This window comes from Heteronotia binoei, chromosome 21 (genome assembly GCF_032191835.1).
Source record: "Heteronotia binoei isolate CCM8104 ecotype False Entrance Well chromosome 21, APGP_CSIRO_Hbin_v1, whole genome shotgun sequence".
In the NCBI taxonomy this organism is placed as follows: Eukaryota; Metazoa; Chordata; class Lepidosauria; order Squamata; family Gekkonidae; genus Heteronotia; species Heteronotia binoei.
The window spans coordinates 92,141,938-92,164,497 of NC_083243.1; positions in this window are offsets into that span (position 1 = coordinate 92,141,938).

The window sequence follows — 22,560 nt, forward strand, 5'->3', positions numbered from 1 at the left end:
GTGAAAGCACCAAGGAATCTTCACTGGAAGGGGAGAACAGAAACATAGCATAATCACACTAGTTGGGAGTGTTCTGGGATGAATAAACAAAACCCCAGAGAAAATGCCCTTCATCCAAACACTGCTATTCAGAAGTGATCAGACCCCATTTAAGAACCTTCAGGAATTTTATCATTAGGCCTTTTCTCATAAAAGATGCTCCTTCCATCATTAATACATCATCTTGTTTTGGGCAGACTTTACCTAACTATTAATAAACACATAACCTCATGTTTGAGACTTGCCACCTCCAGTCCGTTTCCCACTTTCCCTAGTTTGTCCCTGGGTGTCTTCACTTCATATCCAGCTCCATACCATTGGCATAGCTTTATGCACATCTGGACTCCACCTCTTTCCCCTTCGTTTTCAGTCCCCAAAAGAAAGATCTTTTATTTCTGTGCTGCACCTACTTGCCCTGTAATCTTCTCAAAGTACTTTCCCCCCTTCTTTACCTGTCATCTGTATATTGGGAATTGCAGAAACTGCTGTTTGGTTCACAAAATGCAGCTCTACTGTTAAATACTGGGTTCATTGCATGAGGAGGCTCTTGCATAGTGATTAAAGCTCTGTATTAGTGATTCAGCATGTCTACTAAGTGACTACAAACTACTGCTAAGCACCAGAACATGTGACAATATTTATAGTTAGGGCAGGGAAACCCAGCTCCCAAGAAACAGAAGCTCCTCTGTGATTGTGCCCTTTTTGGATATAAATCCTCATTGGCAGATCCTAGGATCCTCTGATACTGCCTCCCAATTGGCCAGTTTGAATTATGCAGCCAATTGGGATGCAGATCTTTGGATCCTCTCAGTCTATTGTGTTGTGCCTCAAGCTCAGGACATTATACCAAACATGTCTAGGCATGCCTTCACATACAAAACACCTAGTTTCCCTGTAGTGTCTTGGGCTTAACTAAAGCACCGCGCAGCCATGCAGCAGAGGCGACCAGGGGAAGTCCCTTGGTCGCCCTGCGCAGCGCGGGAAAAGACTCCGCCAATCAAGATCAGTGGCGGGAAGTTTGACTGGCCAGGATTGGACTGGCCAGCTGGAGGGCTGTTCTGGGCCGAATGTATATAAAGTGGGTCCCAGCCCGCGTTGCCCTTTTCTGTGATGTACCTTCTAATAAAGTATGTTGCCTTCTACACGTCTCGTCACTGAGTACATTACACTGGCGACGAGGATGGGATCTAGCTAGGAAGGCTTTCCCAGCGAAAAGCAGCTGACCTGGCTGGAGATGAGGAAGGTGCAGGACCGCAAGAAACTGAGATGCCCGCCGCCACAAAGGCGAACTCTAGCATAACGACGGGCCATCTTGCTGAATTCAACCCCGACCACCCCGAACGGTGGGAGACCTACACTGAATGGGTCGAGTGCTACCTGAGGGCCAACATGATCACGGACGACAACTGAATGAGGGACGTCCTGTTGAGCGTCTGCGGAGAGGCAACCTTCAAAATCGCACGAGGCCTCTCTGCCCCAGAGAAGCTCACCGAGAGGACATACGGGGAGGTCGTCAGACTCCTCACAGGGCACTTCTCGCCCCAACCGTCCCTTGTCTCCTGCAGATTCCTCTTTCACAAGTCTACATGGCCGCTCTCCGCCAGATCGCAGGAAACTGCAGTTTCGACAAGCGGGAGGAGGCTCTGAGGGACCGATTCGTCTGGGGCCTCTGTGATGAAAGGCTGCAGCAGAAGCTCTTCACCAAGGAAGAGCTCACACTCCAACAAGCCTACAACGAGGTGACAGCCTTCGAGAGGGCCACCAAAGTGTACAGCCACCCACGTGGAGAGGCAGTCCACCATGAAGAGATGGCACCGGGCGATCGGGAAGACGAAGAGGTTTTCCAGCTCCGGCGGCCACAAGGAGCGGACCCAAGAGCCCCCACGAGACAGCGAGCGATGGAGAGACCTCCCACCATCAAATGCGCCAGCTGCGGCAACCCCCACGAGAGGAGGGACTGTCCATACCGCAACATGGACTGCCAAAGCTGCGGGAAGATGGGCCACATTGCTCAGGCTTGCCGGGCCAAGAACAGCCGCCGGCGACCGACAGCGCATCATGACTCCACCGAGGCCCACACAACAGCATCAACCAGCCTGCAGGTATTGAACTTGCCCCTCTCTGCCCCCGACAAGGTCAAAATGATGGTCCTCATTGAGGGCGCCCCATGCCTCATGGAGGTGGACTTGGGGTCCTCCATCTCCATAATTTCGGAGGAAACCCTAAGGAAACTTTGTCCTCGCCGCCGCCTCCACCTGAGGCCGGCTGACTTTGTTCTGAGGGACTTCCAGAAAAACCCAGTGCACATCGTGGAGTGGGCCCGGGTACAGGTAGAGAGAGGGAACTTCCGGGGGCCACTGGACATCCTGGTGGTCAAGCGCCAGCTCACAACCTTACTGGGGCTGGCCTGGTTCCAACCGTTAGGGATCCAGTTAGTGGGGGTGGAGCAAGTGCAGACGGGCAGTTTTGAGGACGTCTGCCGGGAGTTCCAGGCAGTCTTCGATGGGTCCCTGGGGAGTTACAAAGGGCCGCCCATCACCCTGCCGCTCGATCCCCTGGTCAGACCGATCCGGCTTAAGGCAAGGTGAGTCCCGTTCGCCTTAAAACCAAAGATAGAGGCGGAACTGGACCATCTCACAGCCCAAGGTGTCCTAGAACCAGTGCCGTATGCGACCTGGGAAACCCCCATAGTCACGCCGGTGAAACCCAATGGGGACGTGAGAATTTGCGCTGACTACAAGTGCACAATAAACAAAGCGCTCCAGGACAACCCCTACCCGGTTCCGGTGGTTAGCCATGTACTGGCGGCACTAGCTGGGTCCAAAATTTTTGGAAAGCTGGATTTAGCTCAAGCGTACCAGCAACTACCGGTCGACGCCAAGACAGCTGAGGCACAGACCATAGTGACCCACAGGGGAGCTTTCAGGGTTCGGAGGCTACAATTTGGGGTTAGCGTGGCTCTGGGGATCTTTCAGAGCATAATGGACTCTCTCCTTAAAGGGATCCCTGGAGTGCAGCCATTTTTCGATGACATTCTAATCGCCGCCCCAGACGCACGAGAGTTCAGCAGCCGCCTGAGAGAGGTGCTCAGCCTCTTCCAAGCGGCGGGGCTGAAAGTCAAAAAAGAAAAATGCTTGCTAGGAGTGCCGTGGGTGGAGTTCCTGGGGTTCGCCGTGGACGCGGCGGGAATCCACCCAACGGCAGACAAGACCAGGGCTATTGTCCAGGCCCCAGCCCCCACGTGCAAAGCGGAGCTACAGAGTTTTTTGGGGTTGTTGAACTTTTATCATTCGTTCTTGCCCCACAAAGCTGCCATAGCGGAACCGCTCCACCGGCTGCTGGACAAACAAGCCCTGTGGGTTTGGGGGAAGCGCCAAGCTGCTGCGTTCCAAGCGGTGAAAGACCTCCTAGACTCGAACGCCATGTTTCACCACTTCAACGAGAGCCTGCCGCTGATCCTGGCCTGCGACGCTTCCCCGTACGGAGTGGGCGCCGTCCTGGGGCACCAACTCCCGGATGGGAGGGAAGTCCCGGTGGCGTACTATTCCAGGACCCTGACCCCCGCGGAGCGCAACTACACTCAAATTGATAAGGAGGCCTTGGCAATCGTGGCGGGGGTGCACAAATTCAACAACTACCTGTATGGTAGGCATTTCACCATAGCCACAGACCACAAGCCTCTCCTGGGTCTCCTCGCCCCTGACTGCCAGACCCTACAAATATTATCTCAGCGGGTCCTGAGGTGGAACCAATTCCTGAACTCTTACACGTACAAATTGGTGCACCGCCCGGGAAAAGCCATGGGGCACGCTGACGCCCTCAGCCGCTGCCCTCGACAGACCCAGATCCCACCCCGGCCCACGGGGTGATGCTCATCGAGTCCCTGCCCGAGCGCCCTCTCCACGCCACGAAGGTGGCTCGAGCAACAGGCCGGGACCATATCCTTGCTCGGGTTTTGGACTGGTGGGAAGGGGGTGGCCCACGGGCAAGGTGGACAGTGAGTTCAGGCCGTTCGCATCCCGTAGAGACGAACTATCCTTCCATAAGGGGTGCATACTCTGGGGCAGCAGGGTGGTGGTTCCTCCCCCCCCACCCATGCGCAAACAGGTACTCGAAGCTCTGCACGAAACCCACCCGGGGATTGTAAGGATGAAAGCCCTGGCCCGAAGCTATGTGTGGTGGCCAGGCATGGATGAGGAAATAGAGGGGTGGGTGAGAAGGTGCCAACCATGCCAGGAGTCCAGGCCCGATCCGCCCTCCGCACCAGTCCACCGATGGGAGTCAAACAGGCAGCCGTGGTCCCGTCTTCACTTAGATTTTGCCAGGCCATACCAGGGTCAAATATTCTTTATCCTGCTCGATGCCTATACAAAATGGCTGGAGGTAATCACGGTAGCGTCTACCTCCACAGCCACAGCCGTCAGAGCCTTACGGAGGGTTTTCTGCACGCACGGGATCCCCGATACCCTGGTCACTGCAACGGTACCGCATTTACCTCCCGGGTGTTCCGGGAGTTCCTCAGGAGATACCTCATAAAGCATATTAGGTCCGCCCCCTTCCATCCAGCCACCAATGGCCAGGCAGAACGCATGGTGCGAACCACCAAAGAGGTGCTAGGTTGCTACAGGACTATGATTGCTAAGGCTTGTGAATTGCAGGGGGGCAGGTGGGGGGGGGAGAGATATTATGTATGTGAATCTTTGTGTTACCAAATGGTGTTCCTACCTGGCTCATGGGAGCCTGAAGAATTGAGCTTGGGGACTTAGGAACAATGGGCAGTAGGATCCATATCTCAACTTCCCTGCTCCAATCACAGGCCCCCTGCTGGTTTGAATGACCCAGTAACGTGCTAGCGCAGGAACCCAGTGTTGTATATAGTTGGTCCAGTGGGCCCCGTTCTTCAGTTCTGTTAAAGTTTAAGTTTTATTGGCTTTATATCCTGCCCTCCCTGCTGAAGCAGGCTCAGGGCAGCTCACAACCAGTAAAATTATAACAACTGAACAATTAAATAGTGAAACAATTAAAGTAAATTAAACAGTTAAAAACAGTTATGAACAATTTAATACAGACTGGTGCTAATAATTTTTGATGTTTTCTTGCTTCAGATGGCGTTCAGTATATATTAGATGTATATCAGTGACACCGTATCAGTCCTTCCATGTTAATTAAAGGCCTGCCGGAATAGAATTGTCTTACAAATCTTGCAGAACTAGGTGAGGTCCTGCAAGGCCCTAACTTCTTCCAGCAGTTGATTCCACCAATAGGGGGCAGCGATCGAAAAGGCAATCTCTCTGTAGTTTTTTTGTCCATATTATTCAGTGTGATTAAAATGCCTCTCATTACTGCTTTGTATGCATCCCACACCGTTTGGTATTGGACATAATTATTTTCATTTACTTGGAAGAAAGCTCCAGAGCCTCTACTACCTCTTTTTTTCTGCAGTAATTCTTCATTTATCCGCCTTCTCAAAGTCTTTTTAGTTTTCTTTGCAAACCACATTATTGGGTTGTGATCTACACTTATTTTAGGAAGAATCTCTATTTTTTTTGTTATCAACCCGAATTTTTTTGTAATCCATAACATATTAATCCTTGAAATCCTGAAAAGAACATATAGTCTCGCACTGTAGGGTTCATTTCTCTCCAAATATCCACACAGTTTTCTTGTTTAACTAATTCAAAAAAAGATTTTGTCAATTCCCCTTCTTTATTTTTTCTCCCAGATCTGTCCAAAATATTCTTAACTGTTCCATTAAAGTCTCCCATTATCATAATTTGCTCATATGTCACTTGGTGAAGTTGTTGCATAATGTCCTTAAAGAAAGAGTCTTTAGCTCCATTAGGAGCATACAATCCCAATAACATATGAACATATGAAGCTTCCTTATACTGACTCAGACCTTTGGTCCATCAAAGTCAGTATTGTCTTCTCAGACTGGCAGCGGCTCTCCAGGGTCTCAAACTGAGGTTTTTCACACCTATTTGCCTGGACCCTTTTTTGGAGATGCCAGGGATTGAACCTGGGACCTTCTGCTTGTCAGTGTGTATGCAAAGCCTAACAGTTTCTAGCACATGCTGGGAAAGTAAATTGCCAGGTAGATCATCTAAGTGACAGAAGGTGGCTGGTTGCCAGATTGCATCAGCCTAGGCAATGTCAGCATGACTCAGAAGGAAGCTGATTGGTTACCTGGCTGGACCTGATGTATAAATGTACTTTACTGTGTGTGGGATATGTATGGTGGAGGTGCAGCGGAGCATTCTGTCGGATTGGAGAGTGGAGGTGTAAATAAATTGTATATAGTGGTTTTAACACTACTGTGTGCAAGCCTTCATTCTTTGCGTCACTAAAACCACCCTCACTAAGCACAGGTGCATCAACACTGCTTCCCAAGCAGATGCTCTACCACTGAGCCACTGTCCCTCCCCAAAGTTCTTCTGTGGTTTAACATCACTTCCACTGCAATAAACCTACCATCATCATCTTTAAAGATCAATTTTGGTTCTAAATCCTGCTTCACATAAAAAAACATGCCTTTTTTTTTCCTCCTTGGCCAGTGAAAAAAATTCCAAATCTAATTGCTTATTCCATAAAAATTTGTAATCCAATTGTTTAATATGTACTTCTTGCAAACAAATAATGTTACACTTTTGCTTCCCAATCCAAGATATTTATTAAATAAAGAAGTGGAATGGAATTTAAAAAGGCTTCAACAAAAATCTTTTGAGAGTGCTAACAAACCGGGAAAATACTTGGCCTGGCAAATGAAATGAAAAAGGAAAAATAAAACTATCAATAAAATAATTTTGGGAGATAAAGAAATTGTGTATCAGGAAGGAATTAAAAGAATTTTATAAATATTATGCGAAATTGTTTAAAAGCCACATGGTGGATAAAGGAAAAATAGAGACATTTTTACAGAAAATAAATGAAAAACCTTTAACTGAAAACATGAAGAAAATGTTAAATGACCTGACTGAAAAGAAGAAATAGAGGCAGCAATTAATTCAATGAAATTGGGGAAAGTTCCTGGTCCAGATGGATTTACAGCAAAGTATTATAAAGTTTTGAAGGAGACCCTACTTCCAAAGCTTCTGAAATTGATGAACATTATAAGAGTTGAGGGGAAGCTACCTAATACCTGGAAAGAAGCAGTAATCTCATTAATTCTGAAAGAAGACAGAGATGCCACAAATGTAAAAAATTATAGACCAATTTCATTACTTAATAATGATTATAAAATATATGCTAGTATACTAGCAGAACGCCTGAAACAGCATTTGAATAACTTTATTAAAGTAGAGCAAGCAGGGTTTCTTTCCAGAAGGCAGATCAGAGACAATATTAGAACTGTAATTGATATAATTGAATACTATGATAAACATCCAGAAAAAGAAGTGGCTTTGTTCATTGCAGATGCAGAGAAAGCTTTTGGCAATGTACATTGGGAATTTATGTTTGCAGTAATGGAGAAATTGAGATGGGGTGAAGTTTTTGAGTGAATGGTAAAAGCGTATATACTGACCAACAAGCAAAACTTTGTATTAATGCAGATTTGACAGAGAAAATGGTAATCAGTAAAGGAACAAGACAAGGATGCCCTCTATCTCCTCTCTCTCTTGGCCTGACTTCGCGAACGAAGATTTAAGAAGGGTGCAGTAGTCCACGTCTGCTGCAGGCTCGCTGGTGGCTGACAAGACCAATGCGGGACAGGCAGATCCGGCCACAGTGGCTGCAGGGAAAAGTCTGATTTGGGGTTGGTGCTGTAGCAGTGCGATTCTTCCTCAATCTCCTTTTGTCCTCAAGACCAGCTATGCGTGCGTTCTCAAAGGAAGAGACAGTCTGGTGGATGGTGTGCCTCCATGCTTTGCGATCTGAGGCTAGGTCAGACCACTGGTGATGGTTGATGCGACAGGTGCCAAGGGATTTCTTCAAGGAGTCCTTGTACCTCTTCTTTAGTGCCCCTCTATTTCGTTGGCCGGTGGAAAGTTTGCCATACAGAGCAATCTTGGGAAGGCAGTGGTTTTCCATCCTAGAAATATGCCCTGCCCAGCACAGCTGCGTCTTCAACAGCAGTGCCTCGATGCTTGTAACCTCCGCCCTCTTGAGGACTTCAGTGTTGGTCACAAAGTCACTCCAGTGGATGTTGAGGATGGTGCGAAGGCAGCGCTGATGAAAGCGCTCAAGGAGTCGCAGGTGATGACGGTATAAAACCCACAATTCGGAGCCGTAGATGAGGGTTGTCATCACAACCGCTTTGTAAACATTGATCTTTGTGCCTTTTTTCAGATGTTTGTTGCTCCACACTCTTTTGTGCAGTCAGCCAAATGCACAGTTTGCCTTTGCCAGCCTGTTGTCAATCTCCTTGTCGATCTTGGCATCTGAGGAGATGATGCACCCCAGGTAGCTGAACTGCTGGACTGTCTTCAGAACTGATTCACCCACAGTGATGCAGGGAGGGTGATAATCTTCCTGGGGTGCAGGCTGGTGGAGAACTTCTGTCTTCTTCAGACTAACTTCTAGGCCGAATAGCTTGGCAGCCTCTGCAAAGCAGGACGTCATATGCTGCAGAGCTGATACCGAGTGGGAGACGAGTGCAGCATCATCAGCAAACAGTAGCTCTCGGATAAGTTTTTCCATTGTCTTGGAGTGAGCCTTTAGTCGCCTCAGGTTGAACAGGCTGCCATCGGTGCGATAGCGGATGTAGACACCATCGTCATCATCTAGATCTACTGTAGCTCTTTGAAGCATCATGCTAAAGAAGATCGTAAAGAGAGTTGGCGCGAGAATGCAGCCTTGCTTTACACCTGTGCCTATTGGGAAGGGCTCCGAGAGGTCGTTGCAGTATCTGACTTGGCCTCGCTGGTCTTCATGTAGCTGGATGATCATGCTGAGGAACCTTGGGGGACATCCTAAATGTTCCAAGATTTGCCACAGGCCTTTCCTGCTAACGGTATCAAAAGCTTTGGTAAGGTTGACAAAAGTCACATATAGACCCTTGTTCTGTTCCCTGCATTTCTCTTGGAGCTGCCTGAGAACAAATACCATGTAGGTGGTGCTCTTGTTAGCTCTGAAGCCGCACTGGCTCTCTGGGAGGAGTTCTTCTGCAATGGTGGGTACCAGTCCGTTTAGGAGTATTCTGGCAAGGATTTTGCCTGCGATGGAGAGCAGGGTTATCCCCCGGTAGTTGGAGCAGTCTAACTTTTCCCCTTTGTTCTTGTGTAGAGTGATGATGATTGCATCGAGAAAGTCCTGTGGTAGTTTGCCTTGTTCCCAGCAGGTGACAAATACTTTGTGAAGTGTGCTATGTAGTACTGTGCCCCCATGCTTCCAGATCTCTGGTGGGATTCCATCAACTCCCGCTGCCTTGCCACTTTTCAGTTGCTTGATGGCTTTAACAGTCTCTTCTAGGGTGGGGATCTCATCCAACTCTGTTTTCACTGGTTGAAGTGGGGTGAGATGGATTGCTGAATCTTGAACTACGCGGTTGGCACTGAAGAGAACCTGAAAATACTCCGACCACCGGTTCAGTATGGATGCCTTGTCTGTGAGGAGCACTTGGCCATCTGCACTACACAAGGGACTCTGAGCCTGATATGATGGCCATATACTGCCTTCAGGGCTTCGTAGAACCCTCTTAAATCACCAGTATCTGCACACAGCTGGGTTCTCTCTGCAAGCTTGGTCCACCACTCATTCTGAATGTCTCGAAGCTTGCGCTGGAGGTTGTTACATGCAGCGCGAAAGATTGCTTTTTTCCCGGGACAGGAGGGCTGAGCAAGATGTGCTTGGTAGGCAGATCTCTTTTTGGCTAGTAATTCTTGGATCTGATTGTTCTCGTCAAACCAGTCCTTGTTCTTCCTTGTGGAGAACCCGAGGACTTCTTCAGAGATCAACAGGATGGTAGTTTTTAGGTGTTCCCAGAGTGCTTCTGGAGAAGGGTCTGTGGGGCAACTGGGGTCCTCAATTCTTGACTGGAGTTTTGCCTGGAAGGCAGCTTTAACTTCGGCTGACTGAAGGCTGCCAACCTGAAGCTTCCTCTGAGGGATACCTCCTCTTCTGGGTGTGGGTTTAAAGTGAAGACGGAGATTGCAGTGTACAAGACGTTGATCCGTATGACATTCCGCATTGGGCATTACTCGGGTGTGTAAGACATCTCGAAGGTCTCTCTGGCGCACCAGAATGTAGTCGATAAGGTGCCAGTATCTCCATTGATATTTATAATGACTTTAGAGATATTGCTTATGCAAGTCCAAGAAGATAAGGAAGATAAGGAAATAGAGGGTCTGAAATTGAAAGGTTGTTCTTACAAATACAGAGCTTTTGCAGATGATGTTATGTTTATAAATGAAAACTCGACTCAAGTTACACCGTTGCTGCTTCAAAAAATTAAAGAATATGGTGAATTGGCAGGCTTTTATGTGAACAAAGAACGGTCAAAAATTTTGTGTAAAAATATGTCAAAGAGTAAACAGGCAGAATTACAAAATTTAACAAATTGTGAAGTGGTTTTTAAAGTAAAATAACTTGGAGTAGAACAAAAATCACAACAAAAAATATTGATTTATACAAAAATAATTATGAAACGCTTTGGCAGTAAATTGATGGAGATTTATTAAAATGGAATAGGTTGAACCTGTTTATACTGGGTAGAATATCGGCAATTAAGATGACTGTATTACCAAGAATCATGTTCTTGTTCCAGACAATTCCAATAGTGAAAGAAGATAAACAATTTAATAAATGGCAGAGGAAACTTTCAGAATTCATATGGGCTGGCAAGAAACCAAGAATTAAAATGAAGATCTTGACAGATGCAAAAGAAAGGGGACGTTTTCAAGTGCCGGATTTAAAATTATATCATGATGCAGTTTGTTTGGTGTGGGTAAAGGACTGGATTATGTTATTAAATAAAAAATCATTAATATTAGAAGGCCATGGAAATATTTTTGGTTGACATGAGTACTTAAGCTATGGGAAAAGTGAGATGGATGGTTTTTTCTTACATCATTATATAAGAAGTATTTTGTTAAAGACATGGTTGAAATACAAGAAGTATGGTGATGAGAGGAAACCACTTTGGATTGTGCCGACAGAAGTAATAAAGTAATTCTGATATTGAGGAAGGAAAACGGATAACATACAAACAATTGCTAAAAATACAAGGCAGCAAGGTGGAATTAAAATCAGTGGTTTCAACTGCAACAAATTAAAAGTCTGCTTGAACAGGATATCAGGAATGAAAGAATAAGACAAGATCAAACTGAACTGGAAAGAATGCTGTTTGGCGATAATGAAAAAATAATTTCAAAGGTACATAAATTATTATTGAAATGGTCTACAGAGGATGAAGTGATTAAATCTCAAACGATAAAGTGGGCAATTAACATAAATAAAGATATTCAGATGGAACAATGGGAATATTTATGGAAGAACTCTATGAAAATATTGACGTAACAATATTAAAGAAAACTGTTTTAAAATGTTATACAGATGGTATGTGACTCCTAAGAAACTTTCGAAAATAAACAACCAGATGTCTGATTGATGCTGGAAATGTAAAAAACCTGAAGGATCTTTCTATCACATGTGGTGGACTTGTGAAAAGGCTATACAATTTTGGCAAATGATTCAGCAAGAAATTTCAAAGATTTTGGGCTACAATATAAAGAAAGCACCTGAAATCTTTTTGTTGGGATTACAAATGGAAAGTTTTCCGAAATAAGACAGAACATTGCTTTGGTACATGCTTTCGGCTGCACGGACATTATATGCACAGTTGTGGAGGCAAAATAAATTACCAGAAAAATGGGACTGGATTATGAAAGTTATGCATTGGAGCAAAATGGACAAACTTACTAGAACTTTAAAAGAACTTGATATAGATAAGTATAACAGGGAATGGGAGAAATTGCAAAAGTATGTTGAAAAACAGTGGAAGGTGAAAGGACATTTGGTGATTTTTAATAATGGTTAACTTTTTTCTTTCTTTTTTTAGTGTAAAATGTCAACTACAGATAAAGTAAAATTATGGAAATATACTGTGTTTTTTGCATATGAGGATTGGGATTAATAGATAACAAGATAGATTACACCAAAAATTAAGTCTAGTAATATTATAAGACTATTAATTAAGATAGAAAAGAATAGTAATAAGTAATTTTTTCTTATTTGTATTTTATTATAGTTATACATTTTTATAAGGTTCTTAATAGGTTAATATTACCTTTTATTCTTTTTTTGTATTTTAAGTTGAATGCACCGGGGAACTCATAAAAAGGGGGGAGGGAGATTATTTTTTTATTTTTTATTTATTTATTTAGAATTAATATCCCGCCCTTCCCACGAATGGCTCAGGGCGGCTTCCAACAATAGATCCCACATAACAATAAATATTTAAACATGTGAGGGAATAGACAATTAAAACAGATAAAACAGATAAAACTCTAAAAGTTAATAAATATTCAAGTATATATAAAGGGAAATGGGAAATATATGGGAAATGGGATGCAATATGATTGATGTTTATTTTTGGATGATTATTGATTAATGTTGCTGAATAATAAAAATTGTTTTACTGAGAGAAGGCCCTCTCTCTAGTGAACTTTAATTTAGCCTCCCTCGGCCTGGGGGTTGCTAATAGATTTTTCGTCCCAGATCTAAGTACCCTCTGGGGAACTGTTAGTGCAGTCACCCACCATGCTGTACTCAATAAAGAGCTTGTTATCACTACCACCTCGCTTCTTCAATGCCTTAGAACCCATTATATTATAGACAGGGAACACTGAATAGCAAACCTGTCCATGACAGGAACATCATCCAACCAGAACACTATGCTGATGTACTTACCAAACAGGATTAGCCTTATGACTTGCATTTCAGTGTACAGTGTCACTTTCTATCAATCATTGCAATGTACCTGGTACTTTGAGAAGGCTTCGATAGTGGTCTGACTGCAATCCTAAACAGAGTTATCCCCTTCTAAGCTCATTGAATTGTCTAAACCAGACAAGCAATACCATTTCTCCTAGTGCAGTTAGATTATACTCATTTATTAAGTGTTTGTGGAACATGAAGCTTGCTAAGCTTCTCTTCAGCTCATCTGCTAGTAACTGAGATACATGTGTATGATTTGTATGCTAGTGCATGTGTCTGAGAAAAAGTGTGTAAATTTAGTGCTTTTTTTCTTGAAAAAGAGGTGCCAGAACTCTTAAAAAGGAAATGAAGGAGAAACACATGAGTGCCCCTCATGAACCATTAGATATTTTTGGAGAATCTTGTTTCCACAAAAAGATTCTAGAATTCTGTTCCACCGTGTTCCCCCAGGAAAAAAAGCCCTGGATTTAGATAGGTTGATCGTTAGCTTTGTGATGCCATCCCCATTCCCCCTTCAGTTTAATCTAGTTGGTAGTGCTTGGCTGTACATATTGCAGTACTTGATTATCTGGAGTGCACACAAATTTTTCAGCACAACAAATAAATCATCAGAACATCTACCACACATTTAGAGCTTCAAGCCAGTTCTGCCCTTGTTTCTGCTTGGCTCATCCAGGGGATTATAGCAAATCTTTGTTTCTGCTCTGTAGATCAGTTTACCCTAATTGGAGCGCTCAGTCACCGATTCTACCGATTCTGCCATGTTCTGGGGGTTATGTGTAGAAAACAACCAAAAGGTTATAGTGACCAAATTAATATTTATTCATGAAACTTCAAAAAAAAAGTGAGCACTCCATACAGAAAACTTAAAGGCACAAGTCCAATATGGGTTCAATATGAATTCCAACAGAGTACTGAAGTGCAGGAAGTCTACTTGAATACTCCTGCTTCGATCACTCTTCTAGCATAGAGTGCTTGCTCCATTGATTGCATATTTACAAAACTACACTAAAAAGGCAAGGTTATAACATCTTCTGCATGTTACTGTGATACCACAATTATAGCTGGGGGTTGCCAAACATCTCCCAGCTTGGTGAGTGAAAATGTTAATGGCATATATCTGGGATAGTAAGTTGTTGTTTTGTCAACTTAAGTATTTGTTTTTTCTTCAGAATCTCTACCTTCTTTCAGGTACACAATATCTTGTAGTTATATTCTGCTGCTGGGTGAATAAAAGTACATGGTATTGATCAGGGGTCATGTTGTAGAAAAATAGGTAGTGGAGCTCATCCAGGGACTGTTATGCATCTGCACATTCTATTAAATGGATAAGGAGGTGGAACTCTCAGAAGGAGGAGATGGAATTCTCAAAAAGGTTCAGGAGCTGTGCTCCTGTGAGCTCTCACTGAATCTGAGGCCTGGTATTGATGAAACTGTAATGTTTCTATTTTCATACTGGACCTATATGAATCCATGTGTCATCTTCAGTGCTTATACCAGTGTCTTCTGGTAGTACCCTCTGTTCTGCAGATAAGAACTTCTTCAGTGAAACCAAGAGCCATCTCTGCTGTAGTCTTCCTTATTGATGTTCATAGAGAAAACTTTTGCTGTTGGTTAATTCACTTAGCTATTGTCAAGCATGGTGAAATTCCATTGATAATTGATTGTGTGAGGGTCTTGCCTAACCTGGTCTGTGAAGCATCATGGAGGATCCAGCTTTCCTAGCTTGTTATTCTTTCCCTTCCCCCGTCTTGCTTTATGGCTTATAATTAGAAGTAGTGAGAAATGAAACCAAGTAATCAGCACCTTCCCATACATTCCAGTAAGGGAGTGAGAGACATCTGGAGAAAGCAAGGACACAGTCCTGATAACGCTATGGCTGCACTAGAGACATAATCACCCCTAAACTGGTGGACGCATTGGGGCTGCCCACGGTGGCTTTGCCACACCCCATCCAGTTTGAGCAGATGGATGGGTCAGTGATGAGGGGGGAGCCCTGCGTGTTAGAGACTCAGTTAGTGCCAGTGGGCATCAAGGACCATTGGGATCAGGAGGCCTTTGTAATTGCCCCCTCTTCCTCCTATGATGTGGTCTTGGGAGTAGGTTGGTTGGCCAAGCATGAGCCAGACATTCGGTGGGGGACCAGACAATAGAATTCAATGACCCGAGATGTACAGCTCATCACTGGACTAAAGAGTGGGGCCCCAATCCACCGCCCTGAAATGAGAAGGTCTGCTTGACAATGGAGGAGGTCCATGCGATCCCCAAGGCTTATAGAGACTTGAGGGGGGTGTTCAGCGAGCAAGGGGCCAATGAGTTGCTGCCCCATAGGGATACAGACTGTGCTATCGAACTGATCCCGGGGCAGACCTTACCTAAGGCTAAACTGTACTCAATGGGGTGGGCTGAAAAGGTGGAACTGCGCAAGTTCCTTGATAAGAACGTGAAGTGGGGCTTCATCTGACCTGCTATGGCCCTCCCTGTAGCCCCCGTTCTTTTTAGGAAAAAGAAGGAGAGCTCGCTCAGACTTGGTACTGATTTTCAGGGGATCAATTGGATCTCCACCTCCAATGCCTACCCAATCCCCCTCATCAAGGACTTGCTCAGTACGGTATCGGAGGGGAAGATATTCGCCAAATTGGACTTGAGGGATGCGTATTTCAGAGTGCGCATCAAAGAGAGGGATGAATGGAAAACGGCGTTCAACACCCCATGGGACAGTTCGAGTATCTAGTGATGCCATTTGGGTTGCAGGGAGCGCCGTGAGTATTCATAAACTTTATCAATGAAGTGTTGAGAGAATATTTGTTCAAAGGGGTAGTGGTGTACTTAGATGACATAATTATTTACTCACAGGATCTTGAATCTCATGTGAAATTAGTGAGGGAGGTTCTTAGCACCCTATTAAAGCACAAGTTGTATGCTAAATTGTCAAAATGTGAGTTCCATAAGACCGGACTAGACTATTTAGGTTTCCGGGAATCCACGCAGGGGCTAGCTATGGACCCAAGTAAGGTTCAGGCGGTACTGGATTGGGCTCCCCCGAGGACACGTAGACGGCTCCAATCGTTCCTTGGGTTCGCAAATTTTTACCGAATCTTCATACCGGGGTTCGCCCAAATTATGTTGCCTCTCACGGAGTTGCTGAAAACCAGAAGGAAGGGTCCTGACGCCAAAAAACCCAAGGCGAAATTAAATTGGACACCAAGGTGTCAGGAGGCGTTCACTAAGCTCAAACGATTGTTTATGAGTGAACCTGTTTTAACCCACCCTAATGAACTGAAGCCCTTCATTGTGCAATGTGACGCCTCCGATGTTGCCGTTGGAGCCATCCTCATGCAAAAAGATGAGGAGGAGAGGCTAAAACCCTGTGCCTATATTTCTAAAAAATTCTCCCAAGAGCAGAGAAATTGGTCAGTCTGGGATAAAGAGGCTTTTGCTGTGACATGCTCTCAAGACCTGGAGGTCATGGCTAGAAGGCTCTAAGGTGCCATTCAAAATCTGAACTGACCACAAAAATTTGGAGGCGCTCACAGGCCGGTGCAAACTCAGTGAAAAGCAAATCAGTTGGGTGGGGTTCTTCTCTAAATTTGACTTTGTGCTGAGGCACATCCCTGGGACGAAAAACTTTTTGGTGGACGCCCTTTTGCGTCTTCCTCAGCATAACAGTCAAAGGGAGGAAGTGGTAGATTCTTTGATCCCTCCCTCTCAAGTGGCCGCCACGGTGACCACCCGATCCAAAACATGGCGGAAACTGCAGCTCGATAAGTGTGTGTGGGGGGGAGAGTGCCTGGCCACTGAAACTGAAAAGGAGGGGGAAGATAAACCAGGGGAGGTGCAGAAGATGGATTTTGGTATAAAGGTGACAAGCTGTACGTTCCAAAAAGCCTCCATTCTGAAGTGTTGCAATTTTGCCATTTGAACAAATTAGCTGGTCAGTTTGGGTACGTGAAGACCCTGCATTTAATCAACAGATGGTTTTGGTGGCCCTCCATGAAAAAGGATGTGTCTGAGTTCGTAGCTTCATGCCCAATTTGCTTAATGGCAAAGCGAAGGCGGGGGAAACCTCCTGGGCTATTGAAACCTCTAAAAACAGCTACACGTCCTTGGTCTGTGGTGTCAATGGATTTCATAGTCGAACTGCCAGCATCACAAGGCAAGACTGTAATTCTGGTAGTAGTGGACACCTTTGCAAAACATGCCCATTTCATTCCTTGTGCGCAGCTGCCAACAGCTAAGAAACTAGCCTATTTGTTTTTCCATCACATTGTGAAACTACACTCGTTCCTGGATAAGATCATTAGTGATAGGGGGCCACAGTTCGTTGCCAACTTCTGGCGGGAGTTTTGTAAACTGTCAGGTATAGAGCAAGGGTTGAGTTCGGCCTACCACCCCCAAACAGACGGGCAGACGGAACGCGTGGACGTGCTGTTGGAACAATATTTACGGTGCTATGTAAATCACCAACAGTCTAACTGGGTGGACCGCCTGCCGTTTACGGAGTACGGTTACAATAACATTGTGCACAGTTCAACCAAGGCTTCCTCCTTTCAGATTGTAAATGGGTACAAGGGGAATCCTGTTCCATTGTTACCAGGGGGAGAGCGAATTCGGGACCCTACTTCATTTGAGCAATGGTGGGGAAAATTAGGAGACAGCTGGAAGGGGATCCAAGCGAATTTGGAGGCCGCTAAGGAGGCGTACAAAAAGCAGTACGATAAATCCCACGTCCCCGTTTGGGATTTTAAAGTGGGAGATTCGGTATTTGTGTCAACAAAAAACCTCCCACTGAATCAACCCTCCAAGAAGTTGGCTTATAGATTCCTGGACCCTTTTAAGATGAAGAGGGTGATTAATAAAGTGACCATAGAATTGGAGTTGCCCAAAATGTTTAGTAAAATACACCCTGTCTTTCATTGCAGTCTTTTGCGAAGAGACCCGGGTGGTTTTTCATGGCACCCTCGATCACCAGCTCCACAACCTATCCAGATTGGGAATCAGAGTCATCATGGTGCAAGATATATTAGATTCAAAGATGAAACGTGGGGTGTTGTATTATTTGCTTAAATGGAAACATTTCCCAGCCAGTGAAAATGAATGGGTAGCAGAAAAAGATGTGTTGGCTCCTGATTTAGTAAATAAGTTTCACAAAGCGTTTCCCCAGAAACCCCGAGGTTGAATTTAAAGGGGGCACTATGTCAAGTATGGTGAAATTCCATTGATAATTGATTGTGTGAGGGTCCTGCCTAACCTGGTCTGTGAAGCATCATGGAGAATCCAGCTTTCCTAGCTTGTTATTCTTTCCTTTCCCCCGTCTTGCTTTATGGCTTATAATTAGAAGTAGTGAGAACTGAAACCAAGTAACCAGCACCTTCCCATAGATTCCGGTAAGGGAGTGAGAGACATCTGGAGAAAGCAAGGACACAGTCCTAATAACGCAATGGGAATGTAGACATTTATGATAGTTTATGTGTGAATGCTACCCCGCAACCCCATCCCTTGGAATCCCTTTGAAGTAGGCCTTAAAAGTATTGTATCAATGTGTATTCTGCATTACTCTCAAGAACCTGTTACCAAGGTATCGGTCTATCAATAAATGCAGTCTTTGTATCAACTTCGACTCGTCATTGAACCCGCATGCTTGACAGCTATTATATTTTATTTTAAGTTGATATATTTGTGATTTAACCTGGTTGAACATGTGGAGAGGCAGTGTAAAATACTGGGTTCAATGCATTAATATTCAATAGAGGAACATGCTTTATTGATAACTCCAGGATAACTCCATTCTGGAGTTATCAATATTCAATGATGAGACCATGTCCCCACTTATATACATGCAAAGAACGCCCCCCCCCCCCCAGATCCCCATACCAAATCACAATTGTTGAGCTTTCCGTCAAACCCGTTCATTGGTTCACGTTCAGAGTCCAAGACATTGTGTAGCAAAGAGTTTCTAGTACCCTGCTGCTGCCATGTGCAAACTTCCCACCAAACATTAAGGTCAGCACACAACACCCCTCCCCCCAAGTTCCAAAGTACCTAGCATGCGTAGTTCTTCAGGTACTCTGGCTGGCGATGTTCCCTCATTGAGCATCGAGGCTCAGCCTGGAGAGGAGGAATGGCTGGAGCTGGGCTCATTGTGGCTGAAGCCTTGCTTGGCTGTGGCAAGGAAACAGGAACACCATCAGGAATGTCCACAGCTGGGGGAAGGGGGCCGGCTTCGCCTTGGCTGTTGGGCAATGGGCTGATAGGTGCTGGCTTGCCCTCGTCCACGGCAATGCTGGCTCTTCCCAGTTGTTGTCTTCCTCCATTGCTCCCAGGTGCTCCAGCTCCTCTGGCAGTATCTGGTGTTGCAGCTGGTAGATGTGCCTGCAGAGGAGTTGGCCCTCTTTGGTTGTCACTTCATATGAAATGGGACCAGTGGCTCGGATCATATGGGCTGGAACCCATGCTGGGCTGCTGAAATAGTTCCAGGCATACACTGAGTTCCCCCGAATAGAACCCCTTGGGTGTGTCCTGGTTTACAGGAGTTGGTTGCTGCTCCAGAACCCGGTCTGGGTGCAACTAATCCAAGCGAGTTGTTAGGTGGACTCCAGCTGGTGGTTGCACTCGGGGTTACTTGGTGGCCAAACAGGAAGGCTGCCAACCAATGGATGAGTTTGCAGAAGGATTTCTTGGTCGTGTGCACCATTCTCTCAGCTTGCCTGTTGCTGGCTGGAGTGGACTGAATGTGATGGATTAAGTAGTGTCCCAAGAACTCTTGGAATTCTCCGGAGATGAAGGCAGTCCCATTGTCGGTTACGACTGCGTCCAGCAGGCCGTGGGTGCAGAAAACTCATCCGTGTCATGAGCCCTGACAAGGAGGAGCTGGAAGGGTTAACAGACCTGGAAGAGTTGCCAGTCAGTTCCTCAGCTGAACAAACAGCAGCTGGCCCATCAATCACTCTCCAGGCACCAATGTCAGCTGTTGACGATCAATCTCCTCCGAGCTCTCCTCCTCCCATCTCAAGAGTTCAAAGCAGGCTCCGGAAAGAACTTTCAGAGCGAAGACATGAGGTACGCCGATGCTTCAGATCTCTCAGCCCTGAGTTCTAGCAGAGTCACTGCCACCCAGGGAGCAGGCTGATTGAGACTCACATATAGCTCTCACCCAGGACCTGGTAACCTTGTGGAAGCAACAAGTCTATTCTCTGACTTGCATCCACGCTCCTTCCTGATGCCTGATCCTGACCTGCTTGATTTCCTTGGCACCCTGACCTTTTGGCTTTTGGACATTGTCTTCTGATTCTGGTTTGTGATCCTGTATTGGTGACTTGACTCCTGCTTGACTTTCTGGACTTTGACCTTGGACTGAGTTTGGACTCTTGCCTGCCTGCACCCTGAGAATATGACAATCCGAGGGCCTGGATGGTGACTCATGCCAAAGTTGAGGCTACGGGCATCACCTCCAGCCATTTAGTGTAGGAGTCCACCAGAATGAAAAAATCTGACCTTGGAACAAGCCCACAAAGTCCAAATGTAGCCTTGACCACAGTGTGCAAGTTGACTCGCACTTGTGCACGGGTGCTCTCATGGGCTCCGGGTGAGTTTCCTGCGAAGCCTGAACCACCTGACCCACGCCTTTTTCTCCCTGTCCATTCTGGACCACCACACATAACTCCTGGCTAGGGCCTTCATTCACATGACCACTGGATGTGTCTTGTGCAGGCCTTCTAAGACTTGTTTGCACAGCAGTAGAGGAACTACTACACAGCTGCCCCAGAGCAGGCACCCCTTGTGGGCTGACAGTTCATCCTTGCATGAGGCAAAAACTGTAAAGTCTGGGCCAACCTGGCTGGTGGGCCATCCCCTCCCCACCCAGTCCAGAACATGGGAGAGGATGCGGTCCCTGGCCATGTACTTAGCTAGAGAAAGCCAGTTTGGTGTAGTGGTTAAGTGTGCAGACTCTTGTTTGGAAGAACCGGGTTTGATTCCTCACTCTTCCACTTGCAACTGCTGGAATGGCCTTGGGTTTGATATCCAGAAAGACACCTCTGTACTGATTTCCAAGCCATGCACCCCCAGAATGTGATATTGCAATGTAACCCTAGAATATTAATATGACACAGCAATGCCCATTTGAATTGGAATGGTCTTTCTTGAGCATAAAGGAGAAAAATCTAGTTCCCTCTAGGCCCCAGGCAGGCTGGAATTATGTCAAGTCTGGTTCACAGGCTGGACAGACATGGTGGCCAATGCTGAATAGCTAAGAAGCATCCATCTTTCTGCTCCTGGAAATGAAGAATTCCAGGCCCAGAGAGGGACACATAGTGGGCAGAACTGTAAAAGTCCCTTCACTTCTTTTGGCAACCTTAAGTTCTGTTGTTAAAATATAAAAAAATAAGGGTTACCAGGACTCCTGCAACACAAATAAATGGCTTGTATATATATGTTCTGGTATTCTTCAGGGCAAGACAGCAGAAACACAAAGGCTAAAGGTTAAGTGGCCATCTTGTTGTGAATGTGTGGTATACCTGTAAACTGGTCTCACATTTCTGCCAGGGAATCTGACTTTTAACAAAATTTCTATTTTTCTTTAATTACTGCTAAGGCTATCAAAGTCGACCAATCTCCGGAACACTTGATGGATGCCTATTCATGTTTGACATTAAGGGAGAAATCTATCACTTTCGGGGAGCTTCAAAGGAATCACTTTGGAAAAACAGGGTCATAAAAAGTCGTTTGGCCACTGTAATTAAAATTCCTCTATTGGTGGTATGGGTCTATGACATAATGATCTCTGATTGGATATTCCACATATGACACTCTGATTTTCCATTGGTGTGACACTGCTTCCTCATTGGGTAATTGAATTGCTTGACGTGACATAATTTACCCTAGAAAACAGGCAATCCCACCTGTCAGGATTGGGAATTCCTCCATCCTCTCCTCCCTCCATCCCTTCCTGCCCTCACCCCCTCCCTTCTCAAGAGAAATCTCCCTCCAGAGGCCTTGTGTTTCCTCTGACTTAGACTACTCTGCAAGATCTAGGTATTGTATCACCTCTCCCCCCATCCATACTTATTCAGCTAACCACTGTATCCCTCTTGTATGCTTGAAATTGTTTGATTGGGATGCAACTATTTGAAAACCAATACCTATAATAAAATCCATTAATAACCAAAGGATTTTCAGTGGTCTATCTCTGTAAACATTGAGAGATCCTTGCTCATCTCATCTCTCGTAGACTCACCATTTTGAGCTAAGAAATATTAATATTCCCCAATAAAAAGATTAGTTGAGGTGTAACAGGTTAGCCATAGCTCTGGCAGAGGTTGTCCCTGAAAGGGCAGCTGCTGTGAGAGCCCTCTCAGCCCCACCCACCTCACAGGGTGTCTGTTGTGGGGGGAGAATATATAGCAGCTTGTAAGCCACTCTGAGTCTCTGATTCAGAGAGAAGGGCGGGATATAAATCTGCAATTTTTCTTCATCTTCTGAAGTGTGGAGGGGCTGGTTGGGCAGTTCCCCCACTAGCAGGATCTGATGAGCTGGAGCAGGGTCAGGGTTGATGGACTTGAGTGGTGTGTAGCTGAGTGCATCAGCGTGTCCATGGACTTCCTGAGGCAGTAGATGAAGTTGTACTGGTTGGCCCCCAGAAAGATGACC